Source organism: Ursus arctos, unplaced genomic scaffold, assembly GCF_023065955.2.
Source record: "Ursus arctos isolate Adak ecotype North America unplaced genomic scaffold, UrsArc2.0 scaffold_1, whole genome shotgun sequence".
Classification (NCBI taxonomy): Eukaryota; Metazoa; Chordata; class Mammalia; order Carnivora; family Ursidae; genus Ursus; species Ursus arctos.
In genome coordinates, this window is record NW_026622763.1 from 45,296,724 (window position 1) to 45,324,643 (window position 27,920).

At 37.5% G+C, this 27,920-nt stretch overlaps 1 protein-coding gene across 15 annotated transcripts in view; it reads right to left on the minus strand.

The window, feature by feature from the left end:
- Positions 1-27,920, minus strand: part of COBLL1 (cordon-bleu WH2 repeat protein like 1) — a 161,164-nt gene that overhangs the window by 129,855 nt on the left and 3,389 nt on the right. The window lies entirely within an intron of this gene.

The window sequence follows — 27,920 nt, forward strand, 5'->3', positions numbered from 1 at the left end:
TATTGGGACACCTAGGTGGCTCAGTTGGTTAAGCGTATGCCTTAGGTTCAGGTCATGATCCAAGCGTCCTGGGATCAAGCCCCACCTTGGGCTCCGTGCTCAGTGGGGAGCCTGCTTCTCCCTCTGCTGTTCCCCGTGCTTGTGCTCTCTGACAAATAAAATCTTTTAAAAAATTTTATTGTTTCAGTACCATAATGTGGTTACAATCCATTGTATACTGAGAAAGTCCTTTTTGTATTCAATGCAAATTTTTATATAATTTGTATTTAGAGTTTGATTATTCACCTTAAAGATTTCACAACTGGTTCCTTTTAAATAATATCTTTCAGTACATAAGACCGAACAGATTTCCAAATTTTAAAAAACTGATTTTTAGGGGCACCTGGCTGGCTCAGTCTGTAGAGTATGATCTTTGGGTTTTACGTTCAAGCCCCATGTTGGGTATAGAGATTACTTAAAAATAAAATCTTAAAAAAAAAAAACAAAACCCACATTAAAAAAACTGATTTTTAAACATCTTTTCTAGAATTATGGTTTAGAAAGTGACATATACTAATTATGATTTATATAGGTAGTTCATCAAATGGACTGATGTACACAGAAATGTTAAATTAATATAGTATTACACATCTTCACTGTTGTCTGTTGCTACTTTAAATATAGTTTTTCAGCACAGCTGAACAGAATACCCTAATGAAAACCCACACTGTCCTATGACATCTTCGTTTAATCAACAACAAAGATTTCATAGTCATTCATTTACTTTAACCACTGGATAAACAACCATGTACCTTCAAAAGACCTCATGGGGGTAACCAAATGTTACGAAATTATAAAGTCAAACTAGGCATTCAAGAAGCTTATCAGTGAGGAAACATTTTATCTAGAATCATGGTTGTTTAGTTTAGCTAAAGAGATAGAAACAGCATTATTCCCATTATGTAACTGACTCCCAACTCCCAAAAGGAACATGGAAGTACTGATTATTTCTCTTTGTCTGACTACAGGATTGGTAGCCCTTTCAAGTATCAACAAGTAATAAAAAGTCATGAGCTAATTATTAAATGAAAGCATTTCCATCCCTCTTAAAATAAAAAATGGACAATAAAGTAGCAAGCTAAACACAGTTTTGAGTCCAGTGTTTACTCTCCAACATCACGACTGACGTTACTGGTCTGCTGGAACTCCTCAGGCTGTTTACAAGAAAATTGTTAGTGGTCAAGCTGAAAAACTCACTAATACCTTTTTTATAGGATCACATGATTGTTTTGAGTCACTTTATGGAAAAACAAGAGAGGAAAATGAATGCAAACTAAAATTTTAGGGCCCTACTATCATGTGTTTTTCAAACACATGGGAAATGTATTTTAATCCCCATTTTATCAGCAAAGGAGCCGAGGCTCTGAGAGGTTCAGTAACTTGCCAAAGGTTACCCAATAAGAAAATGGCACATCTTTGATTTAGACCCGAATCTATGTGACAAAGTCAGTACAGGCAGACAGAATGCTATTTTCGAGATGTTTTGGAAAACTAATCTCTAAAGAAAGTCTTTCACACAGTACAATGCTAAAATCATATGTATTTTGAATGGATGGATTACAGTAGCAAGATACCAAGAATAATCTTGGAGAAGCTGCTTCATCTCTCATTCTCTCAGGATTTTTTATATCTGATAAGGACAAAGAAAGTACTATTTCTCACACAAGGTTGTTAAAAAGACAAAATGTTCTAACATATTTACCATATTTAGTGTAAAACCCAGCATCTAAATAATAACCTAATAAATACTGGTCAATTTTTATATTATTACTCTTGCTGTCATATGTAAAATTAAAGAGTCTTTAGTCTGCTGGGTCATCAACTGAGCATTCTCTGATGAAGTTATTTGGTTTGTCTTATTCCCTGTCCTAACAGAGAGTCTGGAATATAGTAAGAGCTCAATAAATACTGAAATAAATCATATAATAATTTTCCATTCATTTTTGTCTCAATGTGTAAGTAGTGATACACAGTCAAAGAACACTGTATCCCTTTTGCTGATCTTTCTTTTTCCCACAATAACGCCTTGAATCAAAAGTTCTCGGAAGACAAAAGATCCTTCATAGGAAGTCCTACTTGGTTAAAGAGGAAGAGGTGGGGGCGGAGTGGGGGGGGGGCAGAACTTCCATGTATCATGGAAAGAAAAACTAAGCAGACATGCATGCAAATATATACCTCAATTCATATGTCTCGATTTCTTCTCTATTTGAAAGTAAATCCACTGCCAACTCTAGAAAACTGGATAAATTCTCACTGTTCTCAAAAATCTACCACTCTTCAACAGGCTCTCTTAATTACCAATTCAGTCATTTGGCAAAGAAGGAAATGCCAGAATCAATTCCTTGTGTTTGTCCACTGCTGACTGTATATTATATAAATGTTTTGGAGTCAATGTTTACATTTTTAACTTCTCTTATTTATAATTCAACTTGATAGGTTAATTTACCTTGTTGACATCTTAAGCATCTACAAGCTGATAAGCAGTAGTTTGACGAAAGGCACACACTGAAACCACTTTTTCTACTATGAGCTGATCTTGAAGCTAACCTTGATTTGATCTCTGTACAGGAAGGTGGGGTCAGAAATGCATACTTTCCAATGCTCCTGTAAAGCAGGAGAATACAGTGATGAAGAATGTTGGCTTTGGCATCAGGCAGACCTCTCACGAAAACCTGGTCCTATCCCTTAATTAATTTCAGTTAAGAAAACTGCATGAGCCTCAGTGTTTCCTTCTGTATAAAGAGATAAAACATGAACCCCATGGTGGTGTTGGGAGGACTGTTACTGCATGTGAACATGCTGCCACAATACATGGTATTAATATTAATAAATGGTAAGGATTATGGTTTTCAAACAATTTTAAACAGCATTACAACTACCCTAGTTAAACGTTCCATGGGGAGTACTCCTTCCCAAACCATTCCTCTTCACACAGTCCCTAGCATTCATCCAGATTCCTCTATCTGACACATATGAAGGAGAGAAGGAAAAGAAAGGGCTAAAAGAAACAGGTGGTTTCCTCCACTGCACCCCTCTATGCCTAAACTGAGGTTTCTAAGACCACCCAAATCCTAATATGCACAAAACAATTATTAAAAACCCATTACATAGGACAAAATAATGTGAACAAGTACTACTGTAGATAAAAAGATGCAATAAAGTAGCAAATGCTACTGTGGACAAAAAGATGAATAAATCTTGCTCCTAAGAATCTTACAACTTAGTGAGGAAAACAAGCTTATAAACAAAACACAAATAGAAGACAGAAGGTAATACTTGCTCTGACAGACTTAGGGGTAAAGTACCATGAAAGCAAAAGGGAAGAGGAAATAAATCTGGCTTGAGGATCTGTAAAAGCTTCAAGGAAAAGGTGGAATTTGGAATTGGGCTTTGAAAAATGTGCGGATTCCTTTGGGCAGTGAGTTGGGCCAGTAGAATTCCACACTGAAGAAACTCTAAACAGAAACAAGGAGGCTGAAACTCCCCAGTATGCAGAAGAGCCACAGTCCATCTCCCAAGTCTGAAAAGAATTAGGTGGAAAGAGACAGTGGGAGATGAGGCCAGAAAGGAAAGTTAGGACGAGGCATCCATTCCTTCCCAGTGCCTACTCCAGAGTCTGGCCTTTACTATATGGGCAAAAAGATCTTTATGGGGAGAGTAGGGGAGCCTGATAGAACTCATGGTTTGAAAACATCCCTGTAGTATAACAAATCTTAAAAAGTAAAAACCAGGAGCAAGAAGGGGCTATCAAAATAGCCCAGGGCTAAACTACACCAAGAAATGGAAATTAAAAAGAACACTATATTGTAAGAGCCCACAGGATTAAGCAATTTATAATCCTTATAATATACAAATACATTTCTTCCACTCAGGGTAAAAGTGAATAGTACACAGAGTTGGGATTTACGGATAACAAGGGCTGACTAGGATGTGTGGTCCGAAGTCAAGATAACTCCCCCAAATTTGCTCAATACAGGTTTGATACTGGTTATAAGGAGCATCTTATCATAATAAAGGGATACCATCTGGTAGATGAAACACGGGAGCCAAGGTCTCAAAGCACTTGCGGTATTATCTAGAAGTTAGGCTGGGGATGTGGTCAATGTTTGGGGGTAGGTGGGGCATGTCTCTCTAATTCATAGCAGGCTCGCAGCTGGTTACTGAGGCCACAGAAATCCAGGCCCCAAAAGGAAAAAATTAGCCAGCCAGTCGAGACCCAGCCAAATCTCCTAAAGTTCAGGGCAGGGCTCCAGTAAGGCATAAGGAACATCTATGGGCTCAGTGGGGGAAGACCTGGTCTCTGGATGCTAAGAGGACACTTAACAATGGAGATTCAGGTAAAAAGAATAATTCCAGGTCACAGCCACTGGTGGAAGAGGCTTTGTCTAGATTAACCAGTTTTTGAAGCCATAGTTAGAAAGTCTTCAATCCTGAGAAAGGGCTGAATAAGACCCAAACTGAAACTGTGTTATAGGGATGCCTGGGTGGGTCAGTCAGTTAAGCATCTGCCTTCAGCTCAGGTCATGATCCCAAGGTCCTGGGATGGAGTCCTACATCAGACTCCCTGCTCGGTGGGGAGCTTGCTTCTCCCTCTGCCTGCCACTCCCCCTGCTTGTGCTCTCTCTTTCTCTATGACAAATAAATAAATCTTTAAAAAATAATAAATAGAATTGTGTTATATGAGCATGAACTTGCATCACAATGTTTTCTGAACTCCTCATCTAAATTCCTTATCTAATGTGAGTCATTAAAAAAAAATGACTTGGGACCAAATAAAATGCTTTTATCCAAAAATAAGACAAAACATTAAACAGAAAGTCTTTCAGTCCACCATAATCTTAGAAGAACTTGTACAATCGGGCCCAGTTTTACCTGTAGCCTCACCTGTCCCTGCCCAGCCTATATGCTCTACTCACACTGGCCTATTCCACATTCTCTAAGACTCAGGGTATTCTGGTGTGTTTATGCCTCCGTTTACAATATCCATCTTCCTTTTCTCGCTTGGCAATGCCCATTCATCCTTCAAGTCATCTACACTGTAAGACCCTTTAGTGCCTTCAAGCAGAACTAATCACTGAATAAGTTCTTAGAGCATTCTCTACATACCTCTCCTGTGGTAGCATCTTCAAGATCAGCTCAGGAGGTCCCTCTTTCAAGAAGCTTTGGGGCTCTTGCAGACATCCAGGTCTGCCTTTATTCCTAGTCTTGCCATAAACTGTATCACATCACTTGGCTATTTCTACCACCTAATCACGAACAGCTCAAGAGCCATAGCTAAAACTTATATTCAGCATTTTATGACCTCTACTTAGCACATTCTGGCATAAAGTAACATCAGTATGTTGAGTAAATCAACATTTTTCCAGTTTCCCAATGACTGATAAGGTTCTATGTATTTACTTTTGCGTATTAATCTTTACCATTTGAATGAAGATATTTATCCTTATTTCACTTGTGTATTCCAGTTCTCCTTCCCTCAATTTCTTAGAAATTTGCTATGATAGAGATTTTAAAACTAGAGAAATATGTCGGAATTTTATTTTATTCAATGTAACAGTGGGACTATAATAATTTAATCCCACACATATTGCTAAAATGAAATTCAGGGATTTCAATAACAGTAGCCTACTGTGTCTGCCCACTTAAAAGGTGCCAGCCTTGAATAAGACGTGTTTATCCTCACCGCCCGAGACCAGGCATTTTTATGCCCTCCTAGGCATCCACCCATTATCTAGAACCCATCAAAACCAGCAATACCCCTTATTTTCCAGACTTTCCCTCTATTCCCTTGAACACTACCACTACTATCTAAAACTCATATTGTATACTATTACGGCCCTTATTAGAAAGCAATCTGATAACAATAGTTACTCATTGTCTATATCCTTTATGATACAGATAATTCTCATAACAGCCCATATTTCAGATGAGGATATCTAGACTTAAATATACAAGTCACTTACCCAAAATTACACTGGAATAAAGACCTAAAGTGAGATTGTAGACTACATAAACTCCAAAGCTATGCTCTATCCACTATTCCAGTGGTTCTCAACCCTTTTCATGCATCAGAATCACTTGAAGGGCTTATTAAAACAGATTGTTGGGTTTCTACTTCCCTCCTTCTGATTAAGCAGGTCAGGAGGGGGTCTGAAAATCTGCATTTCTATCAAGTTCCCAATTGATACTGATGGGGACCCACTTTGAAAACCACTACTCTATAACAAAGTAAATTACTTCATTGAAGACCTCTGGATAATTCAGTAGCCCTCAAGATGATTTGCTCTTGACAGGGGCACCTATGAAGGCATACCCTCCTAATGGTAAAACCGCGTATTCTGTGACAAAGAAGTGAGACAACAGGGGAAGAAAATAGTGCTGGGGACATGTTCTTGAATGAGAAAATTCAACAAAAGGTAGGTACAATACCAATTCCCTAGAAATTTATATGGAAACTGAATGCAAGTAATCAATTCTCATTTCCAAGTCTAACTTCAATGTGAAAAAACAAATGCCTGAGAGCAGCCAGGAGAATTTCTAAAAAGAACACTGGCTTGCCCTACCAGACCATTAAAAAAGAGACACTCCAAGCAAAACATTTTGGATAGAAAAGCAGAAAAATCAAAGGAGCTGAATGCAAAGCCCACTAATACATGAATAAAAATAAATTTTATAAGGGTGCCATCTCAAATCAGTGGAGAAAAGATCAATAAATAATGTTGAGGCAATTTTTTTTTTTTTAGAATCTACCTCATACCACAAAAGAATAAACTTAGGTTTGTTTCTTCAAATAGCTAATCTATCATAAACCTAAGATAAGGAAATATTTTAAAGACTTATAATGTACATGCATTTCTAAGCAAGGCAAAGGCAAACACATAGAATTGCCTCTAATGTAAAACTAAAACACTAAAAATGCTTCCATAATCAAAGTTGCATGATAAATGATAAAACTGGGGGAATATTTAGAATGTAAGACACAAAAGGTTTTACATATTTAGTGTAAAATACATATTAAGGGCTTTCACAAAATCAATAAGAGGATAATAGAAACATAGAAGTATGAAGTGAATTTTTAAGAGAAAAGCAAAGGAAAATTAAACTATTTGAAGAGTTTCTCCAACTCTGTAATGATCTAAGAAAAATTTTAAATCATCATTTTCCTTTATCAGACTGGAAACCATCAAGGTTGACAACGTAGATTTTTTAATCAAGCTGGAAAAACTGGAAAAATGCAATGAAAGCTCAGCAACGTCAGGAAATGTGCCAAAGTGTCAAACACAAAGTGCATTTTAAGTACAGAAGGAAACTATTGTTCAGACACTTGATATGTTTCTATTGTGTATAATCCCGAGGACAGGTTTTTACTGACTCATTTAAAGTGTGTCCTTGACTTTAAAAGATGGAAGATTTGGAAAGGTTTTTGTTTAGTTATTTCAGAGGTAGGTAGATGGTGGAGGGGGGTGGGTAGGAACTGCTAGTTTTGCCCTTAGATTTTTTTTTTTTTTTTAAACTACGAACTCTCTCCCTATTTGGAACAGTCTAGTGCAAAGAACAAGATACTGTTATATTCATAAAATATACAAGTACTGTCAGGGAACTCAGTGATTCTCGACAAATCTTTAAAATTATCTACATCTCTGAAATCACCAAATAGTAATGTACGACAAGTGTTCACACTGTTCAAATAGCATAGTGTTCAAATAGTCTCAGTAAGAATGCTTGTATTTATTAGAAAATACACACCAGTTCGAAATGTGAATATATTATAGTGAGCTACCCTCTTCTACGATCACAAGTTCTTTCTCTATGACCTTGACGGTTCTCAGCAATTTTCAATAGTTTATGACCAGTGATAACCTGATTAGAATACCTTAATGAGGAAAAATGCAGCTATTTGCTTCTTTACGACCAAAGTAATAATCTGCCTGTCTTTGGAAATGGCATTAACAATTTTTAACTGAATGCATATCCATGTGGAAATGAATCCGGCATGACAAGAATAAGGCACCAACAAGCTCAATGAGAAAGAACACCTTCATGCAGATATCGCCTCACACTCCATACCCAAGAGAATGTGTGCTGGCAAGAGAACTAACCTCATCAAGAATTTAGAAAGGAAATGCATAACTTATTCAAACAGACTCAATTTGTTTTAAGACATGAATTATTAACAAACAACCCATAAGCAGGTGTCATCTTAGGTACCATTTTTAATGGAAAGGGGCCAATTATGGTTTACAGATGTGGAAAGGATGTCACCAATAGTGGGAGGTTCTAGACCTGTATTCTGCCACTTCAGCTTCCTGAAAAAGGAATGGAATCTGAGCTGTGGATAGGGAAGGTACAAAATAAAAATCTAGTCTTATACATAAGGGGACAAAGACAAGGTCTTTTTATTAGAAACCACTGCCAACCAAAAAATTCAGTGAAAGTACATCTTTGGTTAGTTGGTTATTTTTTTTTCCTAGAGGAAAAAAGGGATAAAGGTTGACAATACACACATTGTGTGCTCACTATCTCCACATCTACCAGGTAGAGCCTTTTCTAATGATTGTAAAGGGCCAGAAAATCTGCTTACAGAGAATCACATTCTATGAACTGATGAGTTACAAAACAGCATGATTTATATTTGGGAAACAATGATCCTTAACCAAATATTAACTACTAATTTACTGAATAAAAACTGAGAGTGGGCAGCTTAAACCAATCTTATGAGCTTTCATATGCTGATGTTCAATCACATTAATAATTTAGCTACATTTAATGGTGAAATTAATATCATACGCAAGTTTTATTAGTCATTATTTCATGGTTTTAAATATAAATACTTCCAATTAATCCCAGGCATGAGTCTATGAGATAGGTATCTACATTTTCAGATTAAAAAAAAAAAAAGAAAAAAAGCAAGCAAGCAAGCAAGAAAGCAGATATACAGAAGTTAATTTGTCCAAAATTTCCTAACTATTCAATGGGTGAGCCAGGGTTGAACACCAGATCTCCCTGAAATGCCAAGCCTATAGCCCTTAGACTATTCCTAGAATGTCTCTGATTGTCACTTCACACAGATAACTCACTAGTTTAAGGCAACAAAGGTGACTCTGGAGTCTGGTCAGATGAAGAATAACCTCCATTGTCGCCTGACATCAAACTGGCAGCTCTGTCCCTGTGCCTGCTGAGCCAGGGGCCCTGGGAGCCCCAGCCACGAAAGGAATAGGCCAGAACCACCTCTTGCTGCCATAGCAATGATGCTCAGGCCTCCTGGGTTGTTGGATATTCCCTTTAGGAATTTTCCCTTTGGCACCTCACTGGACCTCACAATCTACTGCCCCAGTGAGGACAGCATTCTCCAGTCTCACATTAATAATCCCAGGCAGAGAAAGACAGTTCTGATACTTGGTTCTGGCTAAGAAAAGTCAGTGCTAACAACTTCCCAGAGTCCAATGAGAAGAACTAATCTCAGGGGGAAGTGCTGAGAGGGTAGGGAAAGGGCCCACAGATATTTACAACTTCTATATTTGCATAAAGATTCTGAAAAGGTTCATTAAGGCATCTGAGAAACCAGACATGATGTTAACTAAGGCAAAAAAAAAAAAAATTGAAACTGCATAGTAACTGGCATTTCAGAGATTTGGACTTTCCTTATTTTAAAACAGAGAGAGTATTGTTTACACTGCCTTGGAAGTTGTTCAAAGATGTGTATTTTTAATAAGACTGAATCATGTTTTCAATCCAGCCAAAGTGATTTTATTCCATGAATACATTTTCCATGTACCATATAGTAATATTTTCAATACAATTAGCTGTCAGTCCCCAGCCTGGTGGGCACCTGACACATAGTAAGCTTTCAATAAGTATCTGTTGAATGAAAACAAAACAAAATTAATGAACTATTCATACTTCCAGGAAGATGCCTTATTCTTGCTACACTTGGTTACCTATTAAGTAGCCTCAAACCCAATCCTCCCCAACTAATTCAAATTTAAAACCCCCCTCTCAAAAGTCATACCTGTCCTAAAGCTCAACTTCATCCCTCAGTGGAGCCCAAGATTCCCAGCCCTCATCCTCCTTGACCACAGCAAAGATTAATAACCAGAACTCTCCTTGTGTCCAAGCTTCCCCAGTGCTGCCTGGAAAAGACCCAAGTTGGCCCAGGGACCACACAGATTGCATCTGAAAAAATGTATACAGTACTTCCAAACCAAGTAGGTAATTACACACACAAATACCCAACTTCCCAGCTTGCTCTAATAACTGACTACAGATGGTCCCTGACTTAGAATGGTTTGACTTAACAACTTTTCAACTTCATGATGGTACAGAAGCAATAAGCACTTAGTAGAAACCGTATTTCAAATTTTGAATTTGGATCTTTTCCCAGGCTAGAAGTATGCAGTATAGACATACACTCTAGTGATGTGGGGCAGGGGCAGTGCAGGTCCCAGTCAGCCACATGATCATGAGCGTAAACAACTGATACACTTAACCATTGTATTGCTCACTTTCAGTACAGTATTCAATATGTTACACGAGAGGGGTGCCTCAGTCGGTTAAGGGTCTGCCTTCAGCTCAGGTCATGATCCCAGAGTCCTGGGATCAAGCCCAGCATCAAGCCGAGAAGCCCAGCTTCTCCCTCTCACTCCACTGCACCCCTGGCTCGTGCTCCCTCTCAAATAAATAAAATCTTTAAAAAATATGTTACATGAGATATTCAACACTTTATTATAAAATGGGCTTTGTATTCGATGATTTTGCCCAACTGTAAGCTAATATAAGTGTTCTGAGTACCTTTAAGGTAAGCTAGACTAAGCTATGATATTCAGTAAGTTCGGTGTACTAAATGCATTTTTTACTTCTTATATTTTCAATTTATGATGGGTTTATTGGGACATAACCCCATCCTAAGTCTAAGAAAATCTGTATTTCTATTTCCTTCTAAGAATGTCCTTTCTTTGGCATGCCTCTCCCTCATGGCAAGTCACAGGACCTTCCACACAGATTTCTCTGGAACTTGCAAAGGCTTCTAGTTTCCAACTGTAAAAACACTCTGGGACTGGTTTCCTCACTGCTGCAGACTTTGCAGTCTTTCAGTTCTGGAATTACGTTCACCGAAATCTAAAACTTATACCCTATCATCCACAGTTAATGATTTCACTGGAAACAACCCAATGTCTAACACTAACAGGTGAAAAATTTTTAAAAAATGTAAATACACACACAGGCAAACAAAAGATTTGTTGCACAACTATTTCAAAAAGCAATTTTTTTAAAGATTTATTTTAGAGAGAGAGCACGAGCAAGCATGAGTTCGGGGAGGGGTACAGGGAGAGGAGAGAGAAATCTCAAGTAGACTGTCTGCTTAGGACAGAGCCCAATGACCACGAGCTCATGACCTGAGCCAAAATCAAGAGTCAGGATGCTTAACCAACTGAGCCACCCAAGTGCCCCACAGAAAGCATTTTTAAATGTGTTTCAATTAACTGAAATAACATAATCCTGAAGAAAGAGAATATAAAAATAATATGCATAGTTGAAAATCCAAACATTTAGAAGCCTAGAAGGAAGCATTCTATCCACTGCATTACCTAAACTATATCTGAAAGAACACTGGTTTTAAGATATAAATCAATGTTCTTCTGATAAACAAATTTGAAAAATGTTACTTTCAATGTATCCATTTTGGAAGTCCCTATCACTATATGATATTAAAACCCCTGAGAAGACTTTAAGAGAAGAAAACAGATTAATTTTGTTTAACTCATACAATCACAAAATTATTTGACCATGGAAGCTGTTCTTACAGGAAACAAGTTGACTTGTATCTTATTCAAAAGGCACCTTGGGAGGGCAGCTTGGTGGCTCAGTCGGTTAAGCCTCAGACTCGTAATTTCAACTCCGATCATGACCTCAAGCCTCCTGGTGGCTCCGGATGCTGGCAGTGGAGCCTACTTAAGATTCTCTCTCCTCCTCTGCCCCTCCCCATGCACACTCATGCTCTTCCACTCTAAAAAAAAAAAAAAAAAAAAAAAAAAAGGCAGCACCTTGGGAAATGCTAAAATTCAAATCATGTTAACTGTTCTCTCTCCAGGTAGCCTAGATAATGATTTTTCTTTACATAGTCTTATTGCTTTCAAACATTCTACAATAAGCATGTCAATTTTGTAATCAGAAAAAAATCAGCAAAAAAGTGTTTAGTCCTATGTACTGTGACTCCTACTATTATTTATCATATTGGCTCTGCCACCCCTGGCAGTTCTGGGGGGAGGGTATGGGGAACAGCAGAGCAGATGCAAAGTGAACAAACCAAATGGATTTCAAATGACATTTGGGTTCAACTCAGATCTGCCACTGCCTGGCTGTGTAACCCTGGACAAATGACACTGTAAGCCTCAGTTCCTCTTCTACACAATCTCGGTAACAACTACATCTACTTTACAGAGTGATTAATGACAATTAAATGCAGTAGCACCTGTCATGCACTTGACACAGTACCTGGCGAATAGTCAGTGTTCAGTAAATGCTCAATGATTGTATGACCAGAGTCCTATAAGCACTGCCCATTGTTCTTCAATTAATATAACCCTGCTCCTCTTAATTAGTGGAAATTTGAATTAAAAAATATTTGTTCAAACTCTGAAGTAATGAAGATTCCATACTACTTTACATACTATCTTGTAAAACACATTATTTAAAAGAAAATTTACTGGGTACACCATAATGCTCAAGAAACTTTCCAAGTGCAGAGTCTATGCATAAGTGTAATTCATTCTGCCTAAAATTTTTCATTATACTTACTAAGAAAAAGTAGATCTTAATTATGTTAAATTCTGAATAGTCTTTTCTCTTTGACATCCAAACTTATCTGCAAGAATATGGAAAATATTCCTATATTACCAAAAAAAAGCAAATCCAGGAAAAACATTAATAAGACTATTTAATTATATTTGCTCTAATAAAGGCTTTTGGTCAAGGCAATGCAGGGTTAACTTTCAGACCATGCTAACGCACTGCTACCAGAACCTAAAGTTACAGCTTTATACAATCTAGAACGAATGGTGCCCATTAGCCTCTCATCCTAAATGATGCACTGTCATCACTATGTAAAAAAAAAATTTCTTCGATATGTGAGAGCCTATGGTTAGAATAGCGTCTTGCATTCCCATTTCCTCTTTTGAATAATAATGTTCTTGTATTTGACAAGAGAAAATTTTTAGTCACTACATAGCAGTCCTAACAAAAATCAAAGAAATGCAGTTAGAGTTACTCTCATCTTACAGAGAAGAAAAGTGAAATATTAAAATATAAGGCAATTCCCGCAATGGCAAAAAGAGGAAACAATCAGAATTGCAATCACCTTGGTAACACATTCCTAATCTCAGAGGGGGCGGTTTTCTCCTCTAAAAGGGAATGTGATTTTCATTAAGATGCGTACCCATTTTGTACTCGGTGTTCCAAGAACGACTTCCCTGCACCTAGCACAGAGACTTTCATGGGGGACTGATGAAGAAAACCAACCCCATCCTCTACTTCCTGGGAGAGAAAAATGAGGTCAGACACGTTCTCTCACTCGATTTCCATTTAGTACAGTAACAATGTCAGCATTACAAGAAGCTGTTTCCTAAAAAACAGGTAATGTTTATAATTTAAGAAGCGTACACTGAAAGCCTGATATGTGCTGGTGTTAATTATACAGCATGAAAGTATGGAAGTTATCTTCTTCCACCACAGAGGAAACTCAGGTCCAATGAGGGAAAGAAAGCACCCAGCCAACAAGTGGCAGAACAGAGACTGGGTTCCAAATCTTCTGTCGCCAAGTCCATTTTGCAACAGCCGCCTGCTGAGTGTTATTCTGGCTTCTGGATGGACCAGTTTTATTTGAAACTAAAAACAATGCTGGTAAATGCCTGAGAGCCAGGCGCGCTGGTTCACCGCATTGGACAACTATAAGGTAGACTGCAGAGTAAACGGAGAGAATTAGCCTCGCTTAAAATGCTTTATGGAATACTGTATACCTGGCCATACATTAATTAAACTTTTACTTTTTCAAGGTTTTGGGTTTTTTTTTCCCCTGATGAATTCTGGCTTAGAATTTCATTTGAAAATAATGTAAAATGTCAACTTGCTGCCAAAAACATTCTTAGAAAAATAAAATGAGCAAATTTGTTTTCTACTATAATATTAGCAGTTTTGTACACATCTTGAAATATAACTTCCAAAAACACTGGGAAGAAAGAACACTCATACTGATTTTTCTTTCCTAGGTGTCTATTCGACAATTTAATTTCTTCCACTCATGATATGTTTAAATTCTCAAACTCTTCTTTCATGAGCTGGAAGAAAACACCCATTATTATTTGTTCTTATTCTTTAGCTACTATTGTTCACATCAAAAGGCTAATTTCTTATACCGGTAGAATAACTGAATCAAAATAGCAAGGCTGTCGACAATTTAGATTTTAGGGTCTTGACACAAATGAGTGGAATTCTTATGCACTAATTAATCATGCAATTAATGACTAATTTCTTCAAACCTATATTCTACAAACCAAATGTTACTCTGCTATCATTATTCAAATAGGAATATTTACGCCGTAAATAATCATATAGCACTTATGTCCTGTTAAACAATCCTACCCATGATGGCCAAACCCTTGGTTTTGTGTAAGTATGAGATGGAAACATTACTCAGAATTTTCACTTGTAGCACTAATGAGATGCATATTTCTCTTATAAACACCATTGCAGGGAATAATGCTAAAAGTTACTATCAGACCAAGAAATGAAATTTTATAGTAGAGTATTAAAAGATTTACAACAGCTCTTTTAATGGTGTAGTATTTGATGGTGGTTTAACAATTCACTGATTAATGGCTGCAAAGATGAATGTTAAATAATCGGTTTGATGCTTTGCGTAACTGAGCTTTTACCTCTCTAGTGAACAGGTAATCCACTGGTCTTCATCCCCAACACTGACCTCTTGCTCAGGTTCACACAAGTTCAAATAATACCTATCCAATACCTCATCATTAGGTGTCTAGGTACGTGCGGGAAATTAAATTAAACCCAGTAGTTACACAAAAGAAGTCAAGAACATGGCCCCTGCTTTCTAGGTTTTCGCAATCTAGTTAACTTAATCAAACATACCAGGAAAGAGTATTAGCACAGTAAATTGTAAACTGTGAAAAGAATGCTAAAATGACCATTTAATAATAGCAAAGAGTCGTGGTTCGGGGAGTAAATCCAGGATCCATCGATAGGGCACTAGTTATATAAGTCATGGTTCATCTCTACAAAGACATAATACATACTAGGGGAAAAAAATAGAGCCCTTTATGTAGTGAAATGGAATAATTACCAAGTTATATAATTAAGTAAAAATTTTAAAAAAGCAAGGTACAAAGCAGCACTGTGAATAAGAGAGACAGAAACAATATGCACACATATATTCATTTGCTCCTGAGTGTAAGGAGATGCACTCTCCAATATGGTAGCCAATAATTACATAAGGCTTTTCAGCACTGGATATGTGGTTACTGTGATTAAGAATTTAAATTTCAATTTTATGTAATTGAATTTCAAAACTGACTCAATGCAAAATATTTTGTTGAAGACAACATTCATGTTTTGTAGAACTAGAATCATGTTAACTTTGCATCGTGTAATATATTATTTAAGATGAATTTTTTAATGTAGTGCCTAAAAAAATTTAAATTGTATTTGTGGTTTCCATTATATTCCCATTGGACAGAGCTGGTAAACAGTATCCTACCAGGATTTGAAAGAACTGGTGACACTGACTGCCTCTGTGGAGAAAACCTGGATACCAGGAACCAAGGGACTGGATAGAGGTCTCCCACTATTTGGTCATTTTTCACTTGAATGTTGTGCCATTTGGACATATTGCCTATTAAAAAATAATGAATAAGTGGTGTGACCTATAAACACCAATGTAAAGAACTACTGTCATTAGAATAATTATCAATTATATTTTGGATGGAATCTCTGCCCCCAAAATATGGTACTTTTGAAGAGGTTATACATGGTCTTTGGCAGAAAATGCTCTCTAACGATTTAAGATCACAGAAGTGTTTCACAAACTAACAGTTCTGGAGTTACCAACTGAGTGTAAGAGATTAAAGACTTCAAGCCTCAAACTGCTTAAATCAGCAAAATGTAGCATTTAACACCACTGCCTTTTCTTTCACCACCAGAGACTGTTCTATTTTTCACTTTTCCACTCATTGAATATATTGCCTATTTTCTTGTTCCTTTCTTCATCTATATCCCCAAATAAAAACTTAATTATCTCTATATTTCCATTTAGCACTGAGTGCATCTACTTAGCTAAGCGAAGAAGGCAGGGAAAACTAGAGGTATTCCCCTTCGCAACACACAAAATTTAACTTTTTTTCCATGAAGCAGTAGTGCAAAAACATAAGCAGAGCACAAAGGGCTCAAGTAAATGAGTACTATATACAATGACTGAGATGCACTTCATGTATTTAAACATAAAATGAAAAATCACATTGCATATGTACAGGGTATTACGATTTCTCTCAAATTTTCCCATCTTATTTTAAAAACCAATACTTCAGAAATGTTTTCTGCTTTGACATAGCTGGGTTTTTTAAAGATTTTATTTATTTATTTGAGAGAGAGCACAAGATCCGAGTGAGGGGCAGAGGGAGAAGCACACTCCCCACGGAGCCGGGAGCCCAATGCGGACTTGATGACGCTTAACCACCTGGGCCACCCAGGCACCCTGACACAGCTCATTTTGGAGCTTAAAATACATATATCAATGAAAACTGGTTTTAATTAGCATTGTTACGTTTAAGGGGGGGGGGGGGGGAAGCCGCCATTCTCAATTGGAAAGCACACCCTGCCTTTTCTTACTCCTCAAGAATGTTTTTGACATAGGGCTACATTGGTAAAGATCATTTTTGAGGAAATACTCCTAAGGCCACAGAGAGAATGTGTGCAAAGCCATTCACAACTCAGCCCAAGTAAGACAGGTTCCTCACCAGTCACACAGATCACACACCAGAATGAATCATCCACACAATAAGCAGAGGTTTTGACAAGGTTTGATTCAGACAGCAGGGCATTCTACATAGCCTTTAACTATTAAAACAAAATGGCCAAGTGCCAGGATTTTTAAAAATTACTTCTTGACAGGAAATCTTATGAAATTCCCTGTGAAGATCAACAGATGGTAAAAGATGGAATTAAATAGCCATCACTGTACTGCTCCCTTGCCTCCCAAGCTCTGTATGCCTTCAGACAGCCCATCATTTCTTCGTATCCCAAGGCTGTTCCTTTAATACCAACAGTGTCTCTGTGTTCAAACCATTCCAATTATCTGTGGGGTTCCAGAAACTTGGTCTCTACCTTGCCTAAATTTCACTAATCCAAATCCACGATATTCAAATACTCATCACCACCAACTTGATGTGCTTAATATCTGGAAGAATACAAAAAATGGATTTGGTTTACCAAAAATTACAGCAAATATTCATTTAACACCTTCAGATAACTTTTAGAATTGTCACTAATTTGAACTTGCATGATCTGCTTAGTGTCCTAAATCACTATGATTCACAAAAAAATGAAAACCTCAAAATGGTGCATCCCCAACATATATATGTAATCCTGAATTTGATTAGAAACACTCTAGGGGCACCTGGGTGGCTAGCTAAGTCGGTAAAGCATCTGCCTTCAGCTCGGGTCATGGTCCCAGAGTCCTAGGATGGAGCCCTGCATTGGGCTCCCTGCTCAGCAGGGAGCCTGCTTCTCCCTCTCCCTCTGCCGCTCCCCCTGCTTGTGTTCTGTTGAATAAATAAATAAAATCTTAAAAAAAAAAAAAAAGAAGAAGAAGAAAAAGAAAAAAGAAAAAACTCTAAAAACACCATTAGTAAATTCAAGTCTATACCACTTACAACTACCAAGTTAGTTGGAAACATGTGCCTAGGCCTCACAAGGATACCATAAACTTCAGGACTAAATTTTCTTAGCATCATCTATGAATGAATTTCCTTGTTTTTCTACATACACACAGGATCACAGACGATTAGGCATAAGTTAGACATTGCCCCTTTCAGACAAGGTTGTATTTCAAAAATGATATATGGTAATCAGATAAAGGGCTAGTATCCAAAATCTGTAAAGAACTTATCAAACTCAACACCCAGGGAACAAATAATCCAATCAAGAAATGGGCAGAAGACATGAAGAGACATTTCTTCAAAGAAGACATACAAATGGCCAACAGACACATGAAAAAATACTCAACATCACTCGGCATCAGGGAAATACAAATCAAAACCACAATGAGATACCATCTCATACCAGTCAGAATGGCTAAAATTAACAAGTCTGGAAATGATAGATGTTGGCGAGGATGCAGAGAAAGGGGAGCCCTCCTACACTGCTGATAGGAATGCAAGCTGGTGCAGCCACTCTGGAAAACAGTACGTAGGTTCCTCAAAAAGTTGAAAATAGAGCTACCCTATGACCCAGCAATTATACTACTGGGTATTTACCCCAAAGATACAAACGTATTTACAATATCATATTATATTTACAAATATACTACTGGGAAAACAGTACGTAGGTTCCTCAAAAAGTTGAAAATAGAGCTACCCTATGACCCAGCAATTATACTACTGGGTATTTACCCCAAAGATACAAACGTAGTAATCTGAAGGGGCACCTGTACTCCAATATTCATAGCAGCAATGTCCACAATAGCCAAACTATGGAAAGAGCCCAGATGTCCACTGACAGATGAATGGATAAAGAAAATGTGGTGTGTGTGTGTGTGTGTGTGTATATATATGTATATATATATATAAAAAATGTATATATATATATAAAATATATATATATAAAATATATGTATATATATATAAATATAAAATATATATATACATATATATATATAAAAAATGGAATATCATGCAGCCATCAAAAAAATGAAATCTTACCATTTGCAACGACGTGAATGGAACTAGAGGGTATTATGCTAGGCGAAATAAGTCAATCAGAGAAAGACAATTATCATATGATCTCACTCATATGTGGAATTTGAGGAACAAGGCAGAGGATCATAGGGGAAGAGATGAAAAAATGAAACAAGAAACCAGAGGAGGAGACAAACCATAAGAGACTCTTAATCTTAGAAAACAAACCGAGGGTTGCTGGAGTGGAGGGGGATGGGAGGGGTGGGGTGGCTGGATGATGGACACTGGGGAAGGTATGTGTTGTGGTGAGCGCTGTATATTGTGTAAGACCAATGAATCACAGACCTGTACTCCTGAAACAAATAATACACTATAGGTTAATAATTTAAAAAACGATATGTGGTAAACTGGAGTAAATTACAGGTGGGAATAAGTTCTAGATAAAAATTTGTCCCAATTAAAATGTGAGGCGAAAAATCAGTATATTTCCCCTTTCAGATCACTCGTTTTTCATTCAAAAAAAAGTCATCCCTAACTTTCCTAGAAAGGTAAATGTTCACAGGTAATATAAAACTATCACGGTAAAACTTGCCCTCTTTCAGAGAAAGAAAACTGAAGATAAAAGGCTGGTAGCATGGGATTACAACATAAAATTTAAAAATTAGTTTATTTTCATATGCTAAAATTCTTTTCTGCCACCTCCAGCTTTGCTCTCCTAAAGCAGAAAAGAAAGATTTTCATTTGAAATTAAAGCATCTAGCTGCTTTCTGGGAATGGACATCTTAAATAAAAGCGAAAGACTGGAAGAAACCACTCCCATAATCTAGTAAGCACTTCAGTTAGGAGTTTTGCTGCCAGCAAATGATGGAATCATGAATACCCGAGAACATGAGGGGACTGCCTGAGACCATGAGGTTCTTTAACACAGTCACCCTGTCTCTTTCCTAATTCTATTAAAGCACTGATACTTGACTGGCAGGCATAAAAGAACAAGAAAGAAACAAAGGGTTGCTCTTCTGACACTTCCACTTTAGCACAAAGGAAATAATAAATTCAGCAGCTCTTATAATTAGCTTGACTACTGTTGACTTAATTTGGCCTAGAAACTACTGCATGTCCATTAGACATGGGAATGGTAGGGTGGTAGCCATGTTCCGATTTAGCAACTCAATTTCCTGTTTTTCCAGCAGATCTGAACTGATAGCAACTGTAGCAGCTGTTAAAATTCTGGCTCCTGTCACCACTACTCCCCTTGGGGTCATCTCATACTTCCTCACTTCCATTTCTCCAGAAATAATAGCAGTGTGTGCATGTGCATGCAGGTTAGAGAGATGAAAATCCTCAAGGACTGGTGATAAATGCCCCATTTAGGTTTCAGCATCTTAACTCTACTTCCTTACAAATATAAATATACCTTGGTATAAGTGCAGAAGCTGTAATATTGGCTACCAAGTGAAATGGTATATTTAAATTTAAAAAGTACAGTGGAAGGCATACCTTGGTGTTAATCCTCCAAATTAATCACACTGAAAAATAATGCACTTCTTCCAATGACACTACTATTTTAAAAATATATTCTGATGTCATTGGCTTTCAACTCTGTCTAAAGTCAACCTACACGTTAAAGAGAAAATCAGAATCATTATTTTATAGGCATTACCATATCATCGACCTAAACTATTATAATTCAGGTGCTTTTTCAACCCCACTTCAAAGGGTTGCCTCTGAACCACTTGGGTTATTTTCAAAAATCAACCCACACACACACACAAAATATGGTATTTCACTCTTAATTCTGTCCAAAGTCATTTTCTACAAGTCTGAGGCAATTACAAAAGAAACCCTCTCTCCCATTAACCCAGACAGCAGTCCCCATCATCTGCGGTTTCGCTTTGGGCAGTTTCGGTCGCCAGTGGTCAGCAGACCATCCCCCTCTGAGGAATCGTCACAAGGTCAGTTGTAGCCTCACCCTGCGTCACGTGGCCTGCGCCTCATGGGGCCGCGTCACGGGGCCCGCGTCACCCACCTCGCTTCATCTCCTCACGAAGGCATTCTATCATGTCACGTCATCACTGGAAGGGTGAGTACAGTCCCATATTGGGGGGAGAGGGGGGGAGTATGGAGCGTGCACACGTGAGCACACGCGTGAGCACACGCGGGAGTGAGAGAGACCAACCACATTCACTTAACTTTTATTACATATTATATAATGTGGCGTCTCTCCCCATCGGACGGGGGCCCCCAAATGTGGGGCGAGGATCAAGTGGCGTCGTGGTGGTGAAAGAATTCACCTGAGGCAGAACAAAGGAGAGAGAGTTTATGGAATAGGCAGCGCTGCAAGGGAGCCTCAGGCAGGACAGCGGAGGAGAGACTGACAAAGGAGGCAACGGGGTGGGGGCTCCTTTTAAAGAGGGAAAGTAAGGAAGTCTGGGCACGTATGGAATTTTCCCTTTGTGGTAACTGTGCCAGGTTGTACGTAGGCCAGTGGTGAGTTAGAGCCTATGGATATTCTGAGGTGGCTCACCTGATGGGCTCGTCTGTATTCAGCCAAGTGGTCTCTGTGGACCCTCTCGACATTCCATTGCTCCAACCTGTTGCCCCGAAGCAACCTCTACAGATAACTTATAATTGTTAGGACTGTTCTATTTTATGAGTCGTGCGGTTAATCTCTTACTGTGCTATCACAGGTGTGTATGCAGAGGGGGGAAATGGTATATACAGGGTTTGGTACTATCCCCAGTTTCAGGCATCCACTGGGGCTGGGACATATCCCCCATGGAGAAAGGGGGGTGGGGAAGACTACGGTACTTTATATATAATTGTTTACATTATCTCTGAAGCTCTAATTTCAATGGCCAGAGTGTTTCTAACAGAACAAGACTAACTAGGGAGAATTAAAATGAGGGATTCTGAGGCAGTTCTTCTCCCTGTTTCCCTAGCACCCCCATTCTCACCACCTCATAACCACAAACCCGAAAGCCTTAATGGGGCTGTTTTTTTCTCTGAAGAGTGGGCAATTAAGAAACCTACCTGATTTAGCAGTATATGTGCTCTCCTCCCGCCAAATTTCTGAAGGCCTGTTTCTAAGTAATATCCCTGAGCTATATAGCATGAAAAAGCACAGATACAATCAGGATATCGCCCAACACAGGGCACAACACATATTGGAAACCCAAATACCTTAATTTATTTAAATGAAACCTGGAAATTCTGACCTTTGTAAAGATTTATCACCATTTAAAATGTATTAAAACTTACAAATAGGACCAAGTTTTCAGCTTTCTAGGAGTTGAGCTTAATAGACTCTTTCTCCTGCCTTGGCATTCTTTGCTGTCTTAATACTGAGATGACCATCCCAATTAAAGTACTTTCTTTGTCAAATTATTCCACATTTCAACTCTACAGCTTTATGTCTAAAGCCATTAAATAGTTTTAACTTATTTACATTTATAAACAGCATTGTGAACTTAAACTATATGAAAATAATAATAAATTACCCAAGCTCACTCTAGCATTTTTCTAAAGACTAGTCAGTCTTTAAGAAGCTTTTCCAAGGGATTCATTCCTCAGATATGAAGTTTGTATGCAAAACTGAAGACATTTGGCCCTTTATAAATAGTCCTGGGAAACTTCTTTCTCCCATACTTTTAGTTTATTTTTACTGTAACAGATGGGGAAAAAATTTAGCAAAGCAGTCATTAAAAAAAAGGGGGGGGGGGGCTTACAACAACTACCATACTAATGTTAGAACACTAAAAGCTTACAGATATGAAATATCTTTAACGACAACAAAAACACTTGCTGGAAATATAAAGGCAGTTTGACTTAACTCATAAGGTAGGTATAGACTCAAAGACCTAGACAGGAACTCCTTCAGCTTTGTTCCTAAACATCTTAACTATGTATTAGTCATTTTTCATGAAAGTGTCTCCAGCATAGAAGTTTAGAACTTCTCTTTAAAATATATTCCAATATCATACGTTAAAATTTTACAATGCTTGGGACCACGCCTGTTTTCACTTAATCACCATTCTGCAAATCTCTTACTATATTTTGTTATATGCAAACAGAACATTAATCATTTTGTTCCAATTTATATTTAAGTTTAACACTTAGAAGTCCTCCTGCCAGTAAATAAATTTGAATTAAATAATCACGACTTCATTTATCTATTTCATAAGTTAGGTCAGGAGGGTCACCAAACTTTATATATGGCCACAAGGTAAATATTTTTAGCTTTGCAGGCCATACGATCTCTGTCTGGGCTATTCAGCTGTGATAGGAAGGCAGTCATAGACCATATGCAAATGAGCAAGTATGGCTGTGTGCCAATAAAACTCTATAGAAACAGAGGATAAGAGATTAATATTCAGAATATATACAAAACTCCTAAAATTCAACAACCAAAAAAGCAAACCCAAATAAAAAATAGGCAAAGAACTTAAACATTTCTCAAAAGAACATAAGCAAATAAATAAGGACATGAAATGATGCTCAACATCAGTAATCACTAGGAAAATGCAAATCAAAACTACAATGAGATACCACCTCACACTCATTAAGATGGCTACTATAAAAAAAAAAACAACAACAAACAAACAAAACCAGAAACCAACAAGGGTCGACAACCCTTGTGCGCTATTGTTGGGAATGTTAAAACAGTACAACCAATATGGAAAAGACTATGGTCACCCTCGGAAAATTAAAAATAAAATTACCATTTGATCCAGCAATTCTACTTCAAAAGAACTGAAAGCAGGGTCTTAAAAAGATATTTGCATACCCATGTTCCTAGCAGCATTATTCACAATATCTACAATAAGAAAGCAACCCAGTGTCCATACACAGGTAAATGGATAAGCAAAATGTAGAATATTATTCAGCCCTAAAAAAGGAAATTCTGAGATATGATACAATATGAACTTTGAGAACATTATGCTAAATTAAATAAACCAGTCACAAAAAAAAAAAAAAAATAGACTGTTTGATTCCACTTCTATGAGCTACCTAGAGGGGTCAAAATCACAGAGACAGAAAGTAGAATGGGGGCTGCCAGGGGATGGGGGGAAGGAGAGTGGGAGCTATGTTTAACAGCTATGAAGTTTCACTTCTACAAGATGAAGAGAGTTCTGGAAATGGATGGTGGTGCTGGCTTTACAACAATATGAATGTACCACTGAACTGTACACTTAAAAATGTTTAAGATAAATCTTGTGATATGCATTTTATCACCAAAAAAAATACAGTTAAACCCAAATAGGTGAAGGGCCCATTTCAGCCTTCTGGACTTGCTTTTGCTGGGCCATAGTTTGCTGATCAGAGACTGAAGCTATTGCATATTAAGCCTAAAGCATAAACATAATGTTTTAAAGCTAACATGAAAGTACTATTTCCATACTAACATCCTGTTCTTTTCCTGCATAGCGAATTTCTTTGGTAAAGCTCTTAACATCAGGAGCCAATCTCCTAGTACCTAGAAAAACGTTTTACATAAAGTAAGGGCTCACAAGTTTTGACTAATTAGTTAAATGAAAGTAGTTGTCTCAATAACATGAAGCATGACATTTGTTACATAAATACACCTGGCATTTCCATACTGTAATAAGGTCATAACGTTATTCAATATCCTTTAACACATTTAGAGGAAATTCGACTTTGGACAGAAAGTCTAATATTACCTTAATTTCATTTTTCTTATTTGATAATCAAAAATTCCTGCTTTTGAAAGTACAGTATAAATTTGATAGCCACCTAATAGCAAAAATAAGTAGCTTGTCATATGACAAAAGAGTTAAATCATCCCAAACCACATGAAATGTTAAATATTTTGAAGACATAAACCAAACATTTAAGTTCCTTTTAAATCCTAGGATTGGGGTTTCTCATATGCATTAGAATTTGTAGGAGTTTTTTAAGAATACAGACATGATTCTAAAAAGAGTCAAGGCAAGACACTTATAAAGGCACTCTAAATAAAAATACTCTAGCCAGCCATTCAGAGTAATCCATAGCGGCAAACACTGGGTGCCAACATGCCTACTGAGGAAGAGCACAGGTATGGGGATCAGATCTTGTTTCTGTTATTCTTTCATCACTTCAAGTTTTGTGGCTCTGAGTTTGTTATTTTAGCTCTCAGAGCCTCGTTTTCCACAACTGCAAAGCAGAGTTAAAGTACTTCCTCAGAAAGGAGCAGCAATTTTTTTTTTTTTAATATCACTGTAAAGGACCTAAATGGAATCTTTAAAGCAGCAAACTAAAGCTGAAAGTGAGGATCGTGAGTTGCCTAAAAATGATTAATAACAACCCTCATGCCATTTATGGCTTCATCTCCATCTCACGTGTTGACATCTACTTAATGGTTCTCAGATCTGATAGCCCATTACAATCACTGGAGCAGCATTTAACACCTCTCCACAGCTTGTCGCCGCCAGCACAGGCCAAATAAAATCAGAACAGGTAGCAGGTGTGAGAGCATGGGTGTTAGTTTTAAAGATCCCTAGGTAATTCTCATATTGAAACCTCAGCTAAGGTACTCAACTTCTAAGTAGTCAATAAATGTCAGCTAACAAGAATTCAGTTTATACAATCAGTAAAATTTTAGAGCCAGCAGTGCATTCAAAGAACAGCTTAAAAAAGTATCTGCTAAATCAAATTTTTTCTACAATGAACTCCATAGCTCCAAAGCTGCAAAATTAGAAAGTAGGTTTTCTACCCCTGTCCATTCCTGAAAATTTGTTTCAGAATCAAAACGTAAAGGTCCCTCAGCAAGATTAACTACACTTTTGACATTTAAATTTCAATGAATTTTAAAAGGGGGGTGGTATCTGTCAGGGCAAGTAAAAAACACAAGCAGTAGTAGTGCTAAAGATAATGTACCCATACTGACTCTTTGAAATTTAAATGTATCTTACAGTGGTCAGGAAAAGATTTAAAAAAAAAAAAAAAAAAAAGGCAATAAACTACCTGGGTTTTCCCAGGCAACCAAAGTCCTGGGTTTTCCTTCAGGTTTTGCCACTCATTTGTTCACTTAAGCAAAGTCACTCAGTGTCTCCAGGCTTCAGATTCTCATTTGTAAAATACAGAGTTGCACTAGATTTCTTTTAAATGACCTGTTACAACAATGTAAAACTTGGAAAATTACAGAGGGATTCTTTAGAGCAAGGATATCTAAGGAGGACTAAACTAGGCCTCATAGGTTATTAGAGTCATGAGTCATGGTTTAATTAGTTTTATAGTAAGGAATTTACTTCCCAAACCCAATAATTTATTGTAACATTTTGAGATTGCTCCCTGCTACCTCCCATAAACCCATACCTAGGATACTTTTCCCCCCCACAATTAAATCATTTTTAACGTTCTGGACTTTTTGAGAAAAAGAACAAAAGCAATACTGTACTGAATATTCAACAAATATAAAAGGCACTTGGGATATGCCAAAGGACAAGATAGAAAAGTGAAAGGTGATATTTTTTTATGTTTATATTTTGCAGACATTGATCACTTCTCTAAATAGAATGCAGGGTAAAATGATACAGTCGGGGTGTTACTCTAGATGTCAGAGCATTTTTGCAGATGTCTCTCCTTAAATTTGGAGAGAGGTCAAATTCCTTAAAAGTATTTTTCTTCATAGCTGAATTAGATAAAGCAGTTTTGTACGTTATTTTCAAGAATGTTTCAGTTTAACCTTTAAATTCTCGACAGTGAAATCTGAAGATCTTAACTGTAGTTGTGCTTATCATTAGATAGCTCTTTCCACGCCTTCATCCATAACCATCCGATCTCACCTATTTCACTCAAAAGTATTGATTTCTGAACACCAGTAAGTGTACTTCGTGTCTATGCATATGCTGTCATTTTTTTTAATTGTCCCATAACCTAATCCATTTTCAAATCCACCAGTTTAATACTATCTTATTTTGTGGCACCCAAATATATTTCTGTATTCCTTAAAGTTGTTTCATCTTCAATTTACGTATCTCTTAAGTTCCATTTAGAGGCACATGCTTTTATGATTAAGATCTTTCTACCGATATATTTCTTTACTCACACATCCTGATGTGAGAATAAATGGAAGAATATATAATGCTGAACAATGAAAACACTGGGAAAATAATAGGAGCGGAAGTCAACAGTAACAGGGCTATTTGCAGAGGGGAGAAGACAGTTCGAACAAATGAAAGAATTCATACACTACATGTTTCCTCTACGTAAGCATTATACTAAATATCTTTTTTATTAGTCATGTTGCTTTGAGACTTTTCCATGTTTCCTCTAGACAACTGCCAATGTTCGCATGGTCTCTGATGAATAAACATGCTGTGACTTGCTTCTAAGGAAACGCCTGTCATGTTCCAGGGAAAAATGACTTCTCTACTCTTAAATCAGGAAAACTGTACAACTCTCATTCATTAGTTACAAAGTCGATTTTTCCTTAACGTTTCTTTCCTGGAATGTTTGTGTTCTCTTTAGAGCATTAGATTATCACAAAAGAAACTGACTTGGGAGAACAAATGTAGGAAAAGTTATGCTACATCAAAGGGGTTCCCACTTCAGAAGCTCAAAGAGCGCCCATGTTAAGCCTTCACTGTTTACCAAGACGAAGGTTATTTTCAGGTTCTCCCCATCTCTTGCAGAACTACCTGTTCTCATTACTGTTTACCCAAACGCTTAGCAAGGTGATTATTAGCATATCTGGCAGGAAGACATGCTTCATTTAATATTAACTCACCGTGTGACAGCCCCTTACCCTCCAATCTCAATTCAAACACGTGAGGACACAAAGAAAAGTATCTTGTTTGCAGTCTGACTTTGCGCTACACTTTGGCACCAGCAATTGGCCACAGGCACACACACCCCCAGTCAGAGGCGCTCACCCTGCTGGGTCCCGGAACTGTCATGAAGGCTGACAGCTGGTACACT